This window comes from Etheostoma spectabile, unplaced genomic scaffold (assembly GCF_008692095.1).
Source record: "Etheostoma spectabile isolate EspeVRDwgs_2016 unplaced genomic scaffold, UIUC_Espe_1.0 scaffold00569914, whole genome shotgun sequence".
Taxonomy (NCBI): Eukaryota; Metazoa; Chordata; class Actinopteri; order Perciformes; family Percidae; genus Etheostoma; species Etheostoma spectabile.
In genome coordinates this window covers 12099-25158 of record NW_022605420.1, presented here as the reverse complement: position 1 = coordinate 25158, position 13060 = coordinate 12099, and the positions used below count along the sequence as shown (strand labels likewise).

Sequence of the window (13060 nt, the reverse complement as noted above, 5' to 3'; positions counted from 1 at the left end):
AGTCCTCTTTTCATTCCATTTCTCTCTCTCTCTCTCTCTCTCTCTCTCTCTCTACTAAGTAACATTTTCAAAAGGTAGTTGTGGGATTTGAACCCACACCTCCAGAGAGACTGGAGCCTAAATCCAGCACCTTAGACCACTCAGCCACACTACCTGTGCACCATCACACCAATCGTGACACACACACGGACCGTAACTAATGGTATGATTGTAATGTCATTGGAAACAAACTTTTGCAAGGAAAAAGTCAATACTTTATTGAAAAAGGCCAGTACTTAATGTCTCCACCTGCTGAAGAGTAAACTTAACAGCATCTCAATTTATTTCATCCATAAAAATAGAAACCTGTGCTCATACCTGCCGTAACACCCATAAACACTGGAGCATAATACAATAAATATACTACACTACAGTCCAAGTACATAAATACAGTAAAATAGAAAGTGTAAAAACTGTACATTTAAAGTGCTTGTTGTGCTGTCTGAAAATGAATTATCACTGAATAAAAGAAGAAACCTGGGTAAAACTTGTACTGTTAATGTTGTATAGGCTTCAAAACCTTTAAATGCAACTGCTGTGGCCTGGAACTCAAACCTGAGATAAATGCTTGCACTGCTACGATATAAATCATAGACGAAAAGTAACACACCTGTTGTCTTTCTGCTGGACAATACAATGCTCACTGCAAATCTCTGAAATAACCATAGACCCACAATTTCCATTCACATGCTTGTGCTATTGTTCAACCACCTGTCACTGTATTTTCAGCATCAGTTGTGTTTTTTGTCTTTAAAGCAGCTGCCCCGGGTGAGGGTTGAACTCCCAACCTCCAGATTATGAGACTGACGCGCTGCCTACTGCGCCAATGAGGCTATGAAAGTACTTGCAATGGTTGGGAAAATTTAAGAAATACTAACAATTTGGTCTTTAATCTCAATAAAAACAATGTTTTTGGAAACCTATGTACTCACACAAAGGCTAAGACTGACCCTAGATGCTTTGTCATGACCCCATGAAACAACCAGGACAAAAGACCGTGTGCAAAGGTTGAAGGAAATGCGATTATATTACTACAACAAAAGAAATGACAATTCAATGATGGTGGTAGTCAGTTTAGTCAGAGGTGAATGTGTATGCATGGATGAGTGTGAGGTGTGGTGTCAGTGATTTATGCTGGACAGTGTAAAACTAACAAAGATGAGGGGGAGAGGTGCTGGACTGAGAGACCTCTAGGGCAATCACAGATGTACAACCAATAATAAAACACTACTGAGTGAATGCGTTCAGAAAATGAAGATCATTGTTCAGAAAGCTTAATGAAGCTTCATTGACCATATCTATTAACTACCTGAAAGAAATTAAGTCTCTGGAAATATTATGACCTAAGCACTTAGACAAAATAGTGCAATGTAATTTGAAACCGCTCTAGAAAGAAATCATAGGTAGCCATTGAATTCGAAACTTCTGAAGTTATGTTGATCTCAGAAACAAGATGAAACAACACCATCCTATCACAACGCCCATGCTTGTGCCTTTGTTATGCAAATACTCTGGAAGTCTACTTATTAGAGTATGCATTCCCATTTTTCCCAATGGATTGTAAAAAGCCTTCCTGAGATTGTTGATCTCAGAAATAACCAGAATCACAACTTCCATGTATGTGCTATGTGCCAGTGTTCAATCACCTGTCACTGTATTTTCAGCATCAGAGGTGTTTTTTTATTTTAAAACACCTGCCCCGTGTGAGGGTTGCACTCACGACCTTCAGATTATGAGACTGACGCGCTGCCTACTGCGCCAACGAGGCTATGATAAGAATTGCAATGGTTGGGAAAGTTTCGGAAATACTAACAATTTTGGTCTTCAATCTTAATAAAAACAATGTATGTGGAGACCTATGTATTCACACAAAGGCTAAGATCAACCCTAGATGCTTTGTCATGACCCAGAACATATTTGTCCACTTTCTCATCTTCTTTTCTCACCAATCAAACTCAAAGCTCCCTTCCATTTTTTGCCAATCCTGAGAGACTTCATATCCATTTCTTGCAATCAAAAGGCGCCTCCTCTTGGCAACGCCCATCTCCATTTCCTACCAATCAAAACGCATTTTCTGCTTAAGAGAGACTTTGCATTTATAATTTGGAACAAACGAAGGCAAGGAGGTCTTCTCTGATATTATCTCTGGAAACAATAATAATTCATGTGCTTTGTTTGCTACTGTCGATAGGTTAACAAACCCTCCAGTACCAGTAGCATCTGAACTGTTATCTACCAAGGCCTGCAATGACTTTGCCTCCTTCTTCATAGACAAAATCCAGAAGATTAGACAAATAGTCAGTGCCTCTATATCCAGTACAGGATATGTGTTGTCACAGTGTTCAAGCAAAACTAGTTCCAATATGAAAGAATTTCACACGATCAACCATAGAAACCTGTGAAGCATGCACGCTACCACTGAGCTACATCTCCTAAAGATTGTCAGATCCAGGGGGGCCCCGTGTTATCACATTCACATTCACAGAGGTGCCAAAAGTACTCACTTTCCGTACTTAAGTAGAAGTACAGATACTTGTGTTAAAAAATACTCTGGTAAAAGTGGAAGTACTGATTAAACTTCTTTACTCAAGTAAAAGTAACAAAGTATGGGCTTGAAAATTTACTTAAAGTATAAAAGTAAAAGTAGAAACCACTTTTTATGCTTTTGATGTGCTGTTGCCTACATTTTAAATGGATGTCTGCCAAAAGGCCTAAAACATCATATATATGATTATTGTGACAGAGACTGGGACTCCAGGTTAATAAGATTCTGACTCATTAGCAAGATATGAATTCAATTGTGATTCTGTGAGAATTCACAGACCCAGTCTCTCTTTTTTAATCTTCCCCTTAACATTTGGACTCTGCATGTATGTGTGCGTGCTCAAACATGGCTTCTGGGAAAAGAAAATAAAGGATAAAATATGAATTACTAAACAGACATTAACTAAGTTCCCCATACTTTTAGAGTTGCAACTAACGGATGGCAGCAGCGTATTAGAAATGAACTGACAGCTAGTAAAGCTTTGAAAATAGAGTGCTAATAAAGGGTAATGTATTTTTACAAGTGCTGTAAAGTTGGAGAAATTACAAATTCAATGTGCATTGCATTACTTTTTTTATTAATATGCAAATAGACAATTGACATCCAGGAAAAGTCAAATGGCAAGTGATGTATGCCCACAAATCTGTAGCAGTACATGGATTTGTCCTGAATCCCTTCAAGAACTTGGGAGCAACAAGGGTATTCAGACCTTCTGTAATGCTTAAAGTGTCATAACTTAATTGTGTGTAGGACAGTGGATTTTTAAAACGTGTTTTTAGATACTGTATATTTGCACACAAATTACACACTTTTCTCTATAAAATAGCTGGCCAACCACCTTCATCAAACTAAACAAAAACTCTGTTACACTGGGGAAAAGTCTTTCCCATTGAGAGCAGGAGCTCAATGTTAAAGAAAATCTCGGACAGAGAGAGAGACTGCAAGTGATCAAATGTACAGAATAGCTCAAAGTCTGTGTGTGCTTGATGTAGGATGAACATCCAAGACCCTTCAAAACTAACTTCTAAGGCAACATAACAAACAGAACCTTTTTTAGCATGTGGTGTGTGTGTGTGTGTGTGTGTGTGTTTGTGTGTGTGTACACACATGGGTATCAATGTGAATGTGTGTTTGCATGATATAGAGAAAGAATCCAAAACTACCAGAAATCTCTGTTTTAGCTTCAAAGAAGCTGGTTTTCAAAGTTTATGGCATCAACACGGGCCCTTTTTGGTGTAAAAATCAGGCCTGCAGTGCTGAACAGTCTCTCGCAGGCAGCGGAAGCAGGTAGTGCCGTGTTAAGCCTCAATGACAGGTGGCATACTGCTGGGAAAGACTTCAGTACATCCATTGTATCACCTGGACACCCCAGGTAGGTCTCCAGCTGTTTGGTATTTTCTTGGGAACTAGAGTGCTTGATTGCTGAAAAAAAGTCCTCCTCCTCCAAGAAGGGACGCATCACCTTCATTCACACAACTTGTTCCTTCAGGTGACTTTTGATGTAGTCAAGGCCTATGGAACACAAAACCAATTAGATGTCAACACTCTAAGATGGTTTATAACATTATTTTGAACAAAAAATATAATGATTACATAAATATTGCCATTTGTTTGCACTACGTTAGGGATACTTCAAATGCTGGACTTTAAACTATTATAAGTGTAAAGTAAACATTGCAAGACATACCCAGTTTTAGGATACATTCATCACTGTCCAGCAGGTCTTGAATTTGGGGACGAGAATGGCAGCGGCAATTAGCTCTGGATCTGTAAGCATCTGTCCAAAACGTTTTTCAAGCCCTGCTAGAAGTGCTTCAATCAAAGGCCGACAGGACTTGGAGGAAATGCAGAGGTGCTGGAGCTTCGCCTGGAGTAGTGTTATTGTAGGTACCAACCATCCCATCTGTACATTGGCCTCTCCTGGAGAACATCAAGCGCCTTTGCAATTGGGCTCATAGTCTTGTATACTCTGCCAGAAACGCAAGCTCAACAGGAGTGAACCTGACAATAAAAACAAAAACAATTAATGAATATAGAATTTCATTCATAGTGGGAATCAAAGTATTCAATAAGAAATTTTAAACCCATCCTTAACTGCAAGACATTATCTAAATATAAAGCTACCTCATATTGCAGTCAATAAATCTACAAATAAAATGGTAAGTACATACATAGGTATCTTTAGCGCACTGCAGACAACTGTGATTGCTCCTTCTCCTTGTTCCTTTAGGATTCTCACAATCCTCTCCACGGCAAAGAAAAGGGAGTTCCACCGTGTCTCATTTGGCTCAGGAGCTGAAGTTTGCAGTTATCTTCTATGATTTCAGCGGCTGTGGTAGATCTTGAGCTTTTGCTCCACAGACTTGAACACTTGGAGAATGCTGAACGAGACAGCCGCTTGTACACTGGATTTCCATTTGCTTTCAAGGCATCAGCAGTGGAGATCAGGTTGAGAAGGTGGCATGCACAACGTGGTGCTTTGGCAGCTGGTATTCCAAGCCATTATCTTCATCCAATGTTGCCCCGGCTTCAACAAACTCGACACCTGTGATATCTCCCCCTCCTCTTCATCACTCTCTCCTCCCGTACTTTCCCTCGCACCCTGAAGTGCAGTATCTGGATTGTTATTTTCATCCAGCTCACCATAGACTCTAAAGGCCTTTATGAAATTTGAACCATTGTCAGTTGTTGTGCAAACAATCTTTTCTCGGATGTTGTACTCCACGTGTATATCGTTGAGAGCACTAGCAAGGGCAGAAAAAGTATGCGACCCTTTTAGCTGTTTACACGCTAGGGCAGCACAGCGCCTCTGCAGAGTTTGCACTATCTAGCCAATGCGCAGTGACACCTATAAAACCTCGTCGGGTGTGGTCCAGCAATCTGTGGTGGTTGCGATAACCTCAACTTTTTCAGGGCCAATTTCAGATTATTTTTCATTTCTTGTTGCTTTCTCCACTTTGTTTTTAAGAGTGCCACGAGACATAATTGTTAGATTGGGCTGGAGGAGAAGCAGAAGGTCTCTGAATCCTTGCTGCTCAACTACACTGAGTGGGTGTAGCCCTTGAATGACGAAGTCAATGATTCCTTTATCCACACTGACCTGTGACACTCTCTTGGCTTCCCATAACTTTGGTTGTTTGGGTGATGGGCCTGCATCCGGGGTTGACTTTCTTTTCTGAACAGCTGAAGTGAGCTTTCTGTATCTCTCCATATGATTGACATGCATCCTCTGTGAGTGAAAATACAGACAAACACACAAAACAAATTGTTCAGTGATGTAGCCAAGACTGTCTGATGTAACTTACTATGAAATGTGAAACATTAGGCACCATGGCCTAAAACCTATATCTTGGTATAATTTCAACTAGCAAAATATCACAGCATAGCCATACATAGCCCATAATTATTTCTTAACATGTCAATACACTGTACATGTAGCCTCTACCTCTGAATGGGTAAAGCACTGTTATATCAACTGTTTGACAGCTATTACTGTTTTTTTCTTTTGTGTGAATCTGCAAATTATTTATGACTAGCAAAGTCAAACTTTGGATTGATGTCATCCTTGATTCTAGGGACTGACTGACTGATCTGTGGAGTGCAAGCAAGGGTCGTAAGATACAAATGTAAATGACAGAGAAATTAATTTTTATAAGTCTTTTATTTCATATTTCTCTGTAGTAGTGTCTTAAAATATTATGACTTTCTTTTATAGCTTTCATGATTATTATATATTCATATCTTGATTTTTATATGAACCTATATGCTTACTATATTTTATAATCTCATATGCACATTTAACAATACTGCGTTTCTTTCAAGCTGTGTCTGTGTTTTCTTTAGTCGCTGCTGTTACAGAGATAACCAGTGTCTTAGATTCAAGGTCCTTTAAAGTACACGTCGTTCTCTTAGCGTAGGCATAAACCAGATAACCAAGATGTCATCATTGTATCAAAAACTATGTTTCAATAAAGCAAGGGAGCTGCAGAGGAATCCCCGGAGTTCTCAAAAGGTCATGCTGCAGATAGGTGACTATTTTGGTGTGCTCCCCTCTTGCAATTGTCTTTTAACTACACATTTGCCGTCTGCGTCTCGTTTCTTGCTTGATCGTGTTTATTTAGTAAGTTAAAGTGTTATGAACCTGACAGTAACGTTTCTTAACTGTGCTCCCCACATCCCTTAACCAGCTCACACACAGTTTGAAAGAAAGTAAAGTCTGAAATAAAAACATGAGTCCTCTAACTTACGTCTGGGAGGTTTGAGACGTTAACGTTAACATTAGCCCAAAATAAAGTCGATTTGAGACAAGACCGAGTAACGTTAACTTAAGTGGTCTCGAAAACAGACAGCTACACGAAGGGACAATAACAGCCATAATCGAAAAACAAGTAATTTTTTATTTCCTCGCCTCTTGGTACAGCTAGCCACAATCAAACATGGTGGTTTGTAAAAGTGATAAGGCTTGTTTTATTGTGTTAACCGGGGCTTCTTCTTCATCCCTCAACGTTCTTGTCTCGGCATTCATAGTTGTGTAAAAAATGTTAGAGTCCATTTTGAACAGGTCGACATGTTTCTGAGAGTAAAAAGGCTAAAAAAATAAGGTAGCAAGAAGCAGCTAGCTTAAATCAGAGTTTTGTCAATATGGAGTTGCTTTTTAACGTAGCGTTATATTACGCCGTTGAAACGTTACTACAGCACTATTACACTAAAACAAAATTACTGAATTAGTTTGTAACATAAAGCTACACAGTTAGATATTGTATCAGCCAGCTGGTATTAGAATTTCAAATAAAGTGAACGCTTGCTAACCTAGCTAACGTCACTTGAGTTACTTGCTAGCAAAATGCTAGAGCACCAAGGCATGGTCATGATAGCTAGCAGGAGAACAATATAACTGACCATTAACGTACACTTAATAAAGACAACAAACCACAAATAGCTTTTGATAACAAAATATGCATTTACCTCTATATGCTTTTCAAATTCGATGGTGAATTCTTGAAAGCCAGCAGTTCATGGTTGTTTTGGTTGGCACAATTTGCAGCACATTCGCCAGGAGTCATTCTTGATGCCTACTATGTCAAACATCTCTTTCAGATAAGGCCAAGGGTGATCAGAATGTCTTGCTGCTTTCTGCCGAATCTCTGGGATCTCCGTTGTGTTCATTTTCAATCATCTCGTCGTCCATATTACAATCTAACGCCACCGCCATCAAGCTGCAATGATTTACCGCGAATGAATGCCGCCGAATCCGTCGATTCATTGTAGTGGTGCGTCAAATGCAACGTAGATTCCCGTCCAATTAGATTGAATTTGGTATTGATGACGCGAAAAATAATAACGGTAACTCCATTGAAATGATTAAAAACTAAAGTAACGAGCCAATTTTGTAAAATGTAAGGAGTAGAAAGTACCGATATTTGTGTAAAAATGTAAGGAGTAGAAGTAAAAAGTCGCCACAAAAATAAGTAGTAAAGTAAAGTAAAAATATCAGAAAAATCTACTTGAGTACAGTAACGAAGTATTTGTACTTCGTTACTTCCCATCTCTGACAGAATGAGAAGTGCGTATGCCTATGGCAGTTCCCTTCGATAGCTCAGTTGGTAGAGCGGAGGACTGTAGGGGTATAGAACTGAAATCCTTAGGTCGCTGGTTCAAATCCGGCTCGAAGGAGAACATTTTTTCCAGAGGCTACCTTCAAGGATCAATAAAGTGTTTTTGATTCTGATGTACAGATGGATGGATGACCTAAAAGCACAATACTTCTTCCCGAGACATAACAAGAAACAAAATAAAAATAGGTGTGGGAGACAGAGTTAAGCCCTGACAGAATAGAGAACTACAGACAAACCATGTGAAATAGTGCCAAGTGTGACCAGAAGAACTGGAAAAAACTAGAACTATAAAGTACAAACCTTTCTTTAAGAAATCTTTATTGTGCTCACAAGGGCCCTTATTTATGAAATGTGCATACGACCTAAAACAGGCGTAGACGGGGTACGCCGGTTCCTACGCAGAGTACGGCATTTATCAATTTGAACGTGAGCGTGGGCTGCGAAAAAATCTCACGTCTGGTCCCACCTTCATGAGCCGTCTCTCTGCCTGCATATTTGAGTGGGATGCAGGAGACCTCTCTCTGTTACGAGCAACTGGGAGGGGCAAACGGAAGGGACCTCATGGTGGTGCCACTGCTGGACCAGGTGCGCATGGAGCACATCAAGAAGGGCACTATCAAGAAGGGGGGTGTTGTCCTGACCAAGTATGGCTGTGCCAGAGGGTCCACGTCTCTGGAATCATTTCATTGCCACCTGACCAGGTTCATTCTGTCTAAGTAGTATGTGTTTCATGATTGTACTTTTGTTTTTGAATGGTAAATGAACAACTGTGCTGGAATTTGTAATCAAAAACATGACCTTTCCCATTTTGACAAACTGTTTTGAACACTTGAGGTATTTCAGTGAAGTCTTTGGTCTTGGATAGTTACCTTGCAATCTAAAACTGTATATCCTATTATCTCTGGAACAATAGTTGGCAGTTGGAGGAGTAATGGCTCTTTACAGTGAATATGCAAAAGAAGATGTTCATAAATTCAGCCCAGGTAAATGCTCAGCCCATATTCACACAGACCTAAACCTACTTACTTAATGCTGGTTACAATATTCTAAACTCAACAATGCCAGAGAAAAATGACAAAGAGTGACAACATTTTCCAATAAAGTATTGGCTTTTTCCTTGCGAAAGTTTTATTCCAATGACATTGACAAATATACCGTTAGTTACGGTCCCTGTGTGTCTCACGATGTGGAGAACTGATACATGCAGGTAGTGTGGCCGAGCGGTCTAAGGCGCTGGATTTAGGCTCCAGTCTCTCTGGAGGCGTGGGTTCAAATCCCACCACTGCCATCTGCTGATGTTACATAGGTGGAAGACAAACCATACGTTGACTTGAATTTGTATCTGTTACATTATACTCTTATGACATAGCTTGGTGAAGTGACTGAAGTCATTAGTGGCAACGTATTAGACTCCTTGCTGAATCTGTTGTTTTTATCTTTACTGGCAATTCCCTGTTTTTAAATGAACACCCAATCTTAAGTGTTCAATGTGAAATACTCATTCATCAACAAAATTGTCGATAACTATGACGGGGCGCATACGCTACCACTACCATCCAAAGACTGAGACTGCAGGTATATGTTATATGCCCGTATATGTTTAACGTGTTCATATGTTCTGTTAATTTTCACAATGTTTAAAATCTTCAGTTAACCTAGTCATTCTCCATTTCCCCACAGTAATCCCTCAGCTTTCTTGTGCGCACATTTTAACATCTAAAAATACGGCGCCATTCCTCGCCTAAAACAATCTGAGTCATTCCAGTAAGTGAAAAGGAAACTCACATCTACAAAGACAAACTTGATAGATGTGACTCCCTGATGGTCTAGTGGCTAGGATTCGGCGCTCTCACCGCCGCGGCCCGGGTTCAATTCCCGGTCAGGGAATGGTCAGGACTTGACAGATACAGATGTAACATTTGAAAGAGAAACTTTTTGGTTAACTTAGATATGTCAAATTCTTCCTCATTAGTTTAACACTAGAACCCCAACACTTTTAAAGAGTATCATTTCCTTTAAATCAGACCCCCGACAACTGATGTATCCTTTTGTCGTCTTTGATGGGTCATAAATACTTCATCTGAAATTATGTCATAATTCATCTAACAATTATTTTCCTTTTTCAAACAGTAACTAAACCCCTGACCAACATTTTTTGCCTGATAACCAATGTATATGAGTGTCAAGTAAAGTTATTGTTGGATTCAGGTCCAAATGTGGACATTTTAGTGCAATGCAAAGGTGCATAACAGATTGCTTTCTACTTACCTGGAGCGATGCAGAGCAGGGGTGGCCAACTAGTCAAGGAACAGCAAGAGACTTGGTATTTAAGACTACAAACTGACTACGTGACAGATGTGTAATCTGTCATGTCCTGCCTTCTGAAGCTCTAGCCAGGCGCCATTCCTCTTCACCATCTACACCACAGACTTCAACTACCACGCAGAGTCCTGCCATCTTCAGAAGTTTTCTGATGACTCTGCTGTGGTTGGATGGCGAGGGGGACGAGGCTGAGTACAGCGCTGTGGTGGGGGACTTTGTCACATGGAGTGAGCAGAACCATCTACAGCTCAACGTGGCAAAGACCAGGGAGCTGGTGGTGGATCTAAGGAGAGCCAAGGCAGCAGTGAGCCCTGTTTCCATCCAGGGGGTCAGTGTGGACATTGTGGAGGACTACAAATACCTGGGAGTGCACTTAGACAATAAACTGGACTGGGCCAAGAACACTCAAGCCCTCAACAGGAAGGGCCAAAGCCGTCTCTATTTTCTGAGAAGGCTGAGGTCCTTCAACATCTGCAGGACGATGCTGAGGATGTTTTATGAGTCTGTGGTGGCCAGTGCTATCCTGTTTGCAGTTGCATGCTGGGACAGCAGGCTGAGGTTAGCGGACGCCAACAGACTCAACAAACTGATCCGCAAGGCCAGTGACGTCGTAGGGGTGGATCTGGACTCTCTGTCGGGTGTGTCAGAGAGGACGCTGTCCAAACTACATGCCATCTTGGACAATGTCTTGCACCCACTCCATGGCTTGCTGCTCATTCACAGGAACACTTTCAGTGATAGACTCATTCTCCCACAATGCACCACAGAGCGCCACAGGAAGTCATTCCTGCCTGTGGCCATCAAACTTTATAACTCCTTGCTCTAAGACACTCAGAGAGGTTGAAACTGGACAATATTATCTGTATTATCTGTTTTGTGCAATAACACTGGCCTGACATGTGTGCAATACTCAACTGCTACAATATTACTATTATTATTATTATTATTACTATTATTATTTTACTTTTACCATTGCAATCCTAAATAAATGCATCTAATTAATCTTCTTATTATATATATATATCTATCTTATATAAGCTTCTTATTAATACTTCAATAAGTATTTCTGAAATTATTGTTAATTATGTAAATAATGTATAGTAACATTCTTTTAACTATGTAAATACCATACATGTCCACACTCCTTATATCTTTGTTTGTATTTCTACTCTGATATTTATACTATTTGTGCAACTGCAACACAGAGTTTCCCTTCGGGGATCAATAAAGTATTTCTGATTCTGATTCTGAAGGCAATTAAAAACTGTTAACATTTGGTCTTCATTATCTTTGTAACGGCCTTTAAGCTTCCCCTGGCAAAATTGTATTGTATTATGTTCATTATGTTTGTATTATATACTTTTATATGTCATTAGTGTTCTGTTTCCTATTTTTGCAATAAAGATGACATGAAGAAAAAGAAAAAACTCACTGCTGAACAGCTTTGTTTTCATAAATCACATGTGTGAGCCTGCTGGCTCTGGGAGGCGGGGCTTAGGCTCCCATTGGATGTTCCTATCACGGCATGAACTCTTGGAAAGGGAACGTGATTGGCTACAACTGGCCTGATTGGCGTGTTGATAGCCAATGAGAGCTGTTTCTAAGATGGCCGCTCAGAGAGATGACGCAGCGTATTTGGCGCTCCACAGTGGGAGCGCTTGCTGGACGTCGGGGGCTGCCCCGGGGTGAAAACTAAACCGGAAAAGGCGGGGATAGTTTGATTGTGTAGGCAGCAACATGAGGAATACAAACATACCCAGAAACACGGTGCAGGGCGAGGAGACGGAACGAGGTCGGCACGTGAAGTTAGCAGCTAGTTAGCACGGACTCTACAGGACAATACTCCCAACCTGGATGAATTCTTTACACCTGGGGACACTTCCGGACTACAGGAATATTAATAAACCAGGAAAGGACGGGCGGTGAAGGTTTAGGAGCGCCTACAGGTAGGGAAGCGGCATCATTTTCTTCTGTTCCGTTTCATAATGATAGCCACTGGCCCAGCAGCACGAGGCTTTGAACGCAGCTTTGTTCCTTTGATGTTGATCCGGTGTTATGTTTCTTCTGGTTTTTCCCCCTCCAGGGGCCTGTTGCACAAAACCAGGATAAGGGAATAAGCCGGGATATTCAAGATGTCCTGGATGAATTGAGCTTTGACTTGGTTGCACGAAACCAGGTTAAATTAATCCCAGCCAAGTAACCATGGAGATTTATTCTTTGCGGCTAGCCTGGTCCGGAGCAAGGCTAGCGAGGCTAGCTTCACCTCCTCGTTACTTTCCGTATTATATGTAGGGCTGCACGATTATGCCCAAAATGATAATCATGATTATTTTGATTAATATTGTGATCACGATTATTATCACGATTATTTGTTTTATTGTCACATAGGGTATTTATAATTGCTTTCACATCCATATTATGCTACACTCTTCTTATGTTGAAGTTGTATGTTGTATAGACATACAGCTGCAACACATGGAAATGAAAATTATCTGAAATAAATAGCCTAGGATATATATATATATATATATATATATCT

The 13060-nt window shown here is 40.4% G+C and overlaps 4 non-coding genes across 4 annotated transcripts; 3 read left to right on the top strand and 1 right to left on the bottom strand.

Annotated features, from left to right (window-relative positions):
- Positions 1-72: 72 nt before the first annotated feature.
- On the bottom strand, positions 73-154 carry trnal-uag (transfer RNA leucine (anticodon UAG)). The gene has a single exon. It is a non-coding gene; the product is annotated as a tRNA-Leu (tRNA).
- An 8015-nt stretch (positions 155-8169) lies between these two features.
- On the top strand, positions 8170-8257 carry trnay-gua (transfer RNA tyrosine (anticodon GUA)). Its single transcript is given in 2 exon segments — positions 8170-8206; positions 8222-8257. It is a non-coding gene; the product is annotated as a tRNA-Tyr (tRNA).
- A 1148-nt stretch (positions 8258-9405) lies between these two features.
- Positions 9406-9487, top strand: trnal-uag (transfer RNA leucine (anticodon UAG)). The gene has a single exon. It is a non-coding gene; the product is annotated as a tRNA-Leu (tRNA).
- Positions 9488-10014: 527 nt separating this feature from the next.
- trnae-cuc (transfer RNA glutamic acid (anticodon CUC)) lies at positions 10015-10086 on the top strand. The gene has a single exon. It is a non-coding gene; the product is annotated as a tRNA-Glu (tRNA).
- The last annotated feature ends 2974 nt before the right edge of the window (positions 10087-13060 follow it).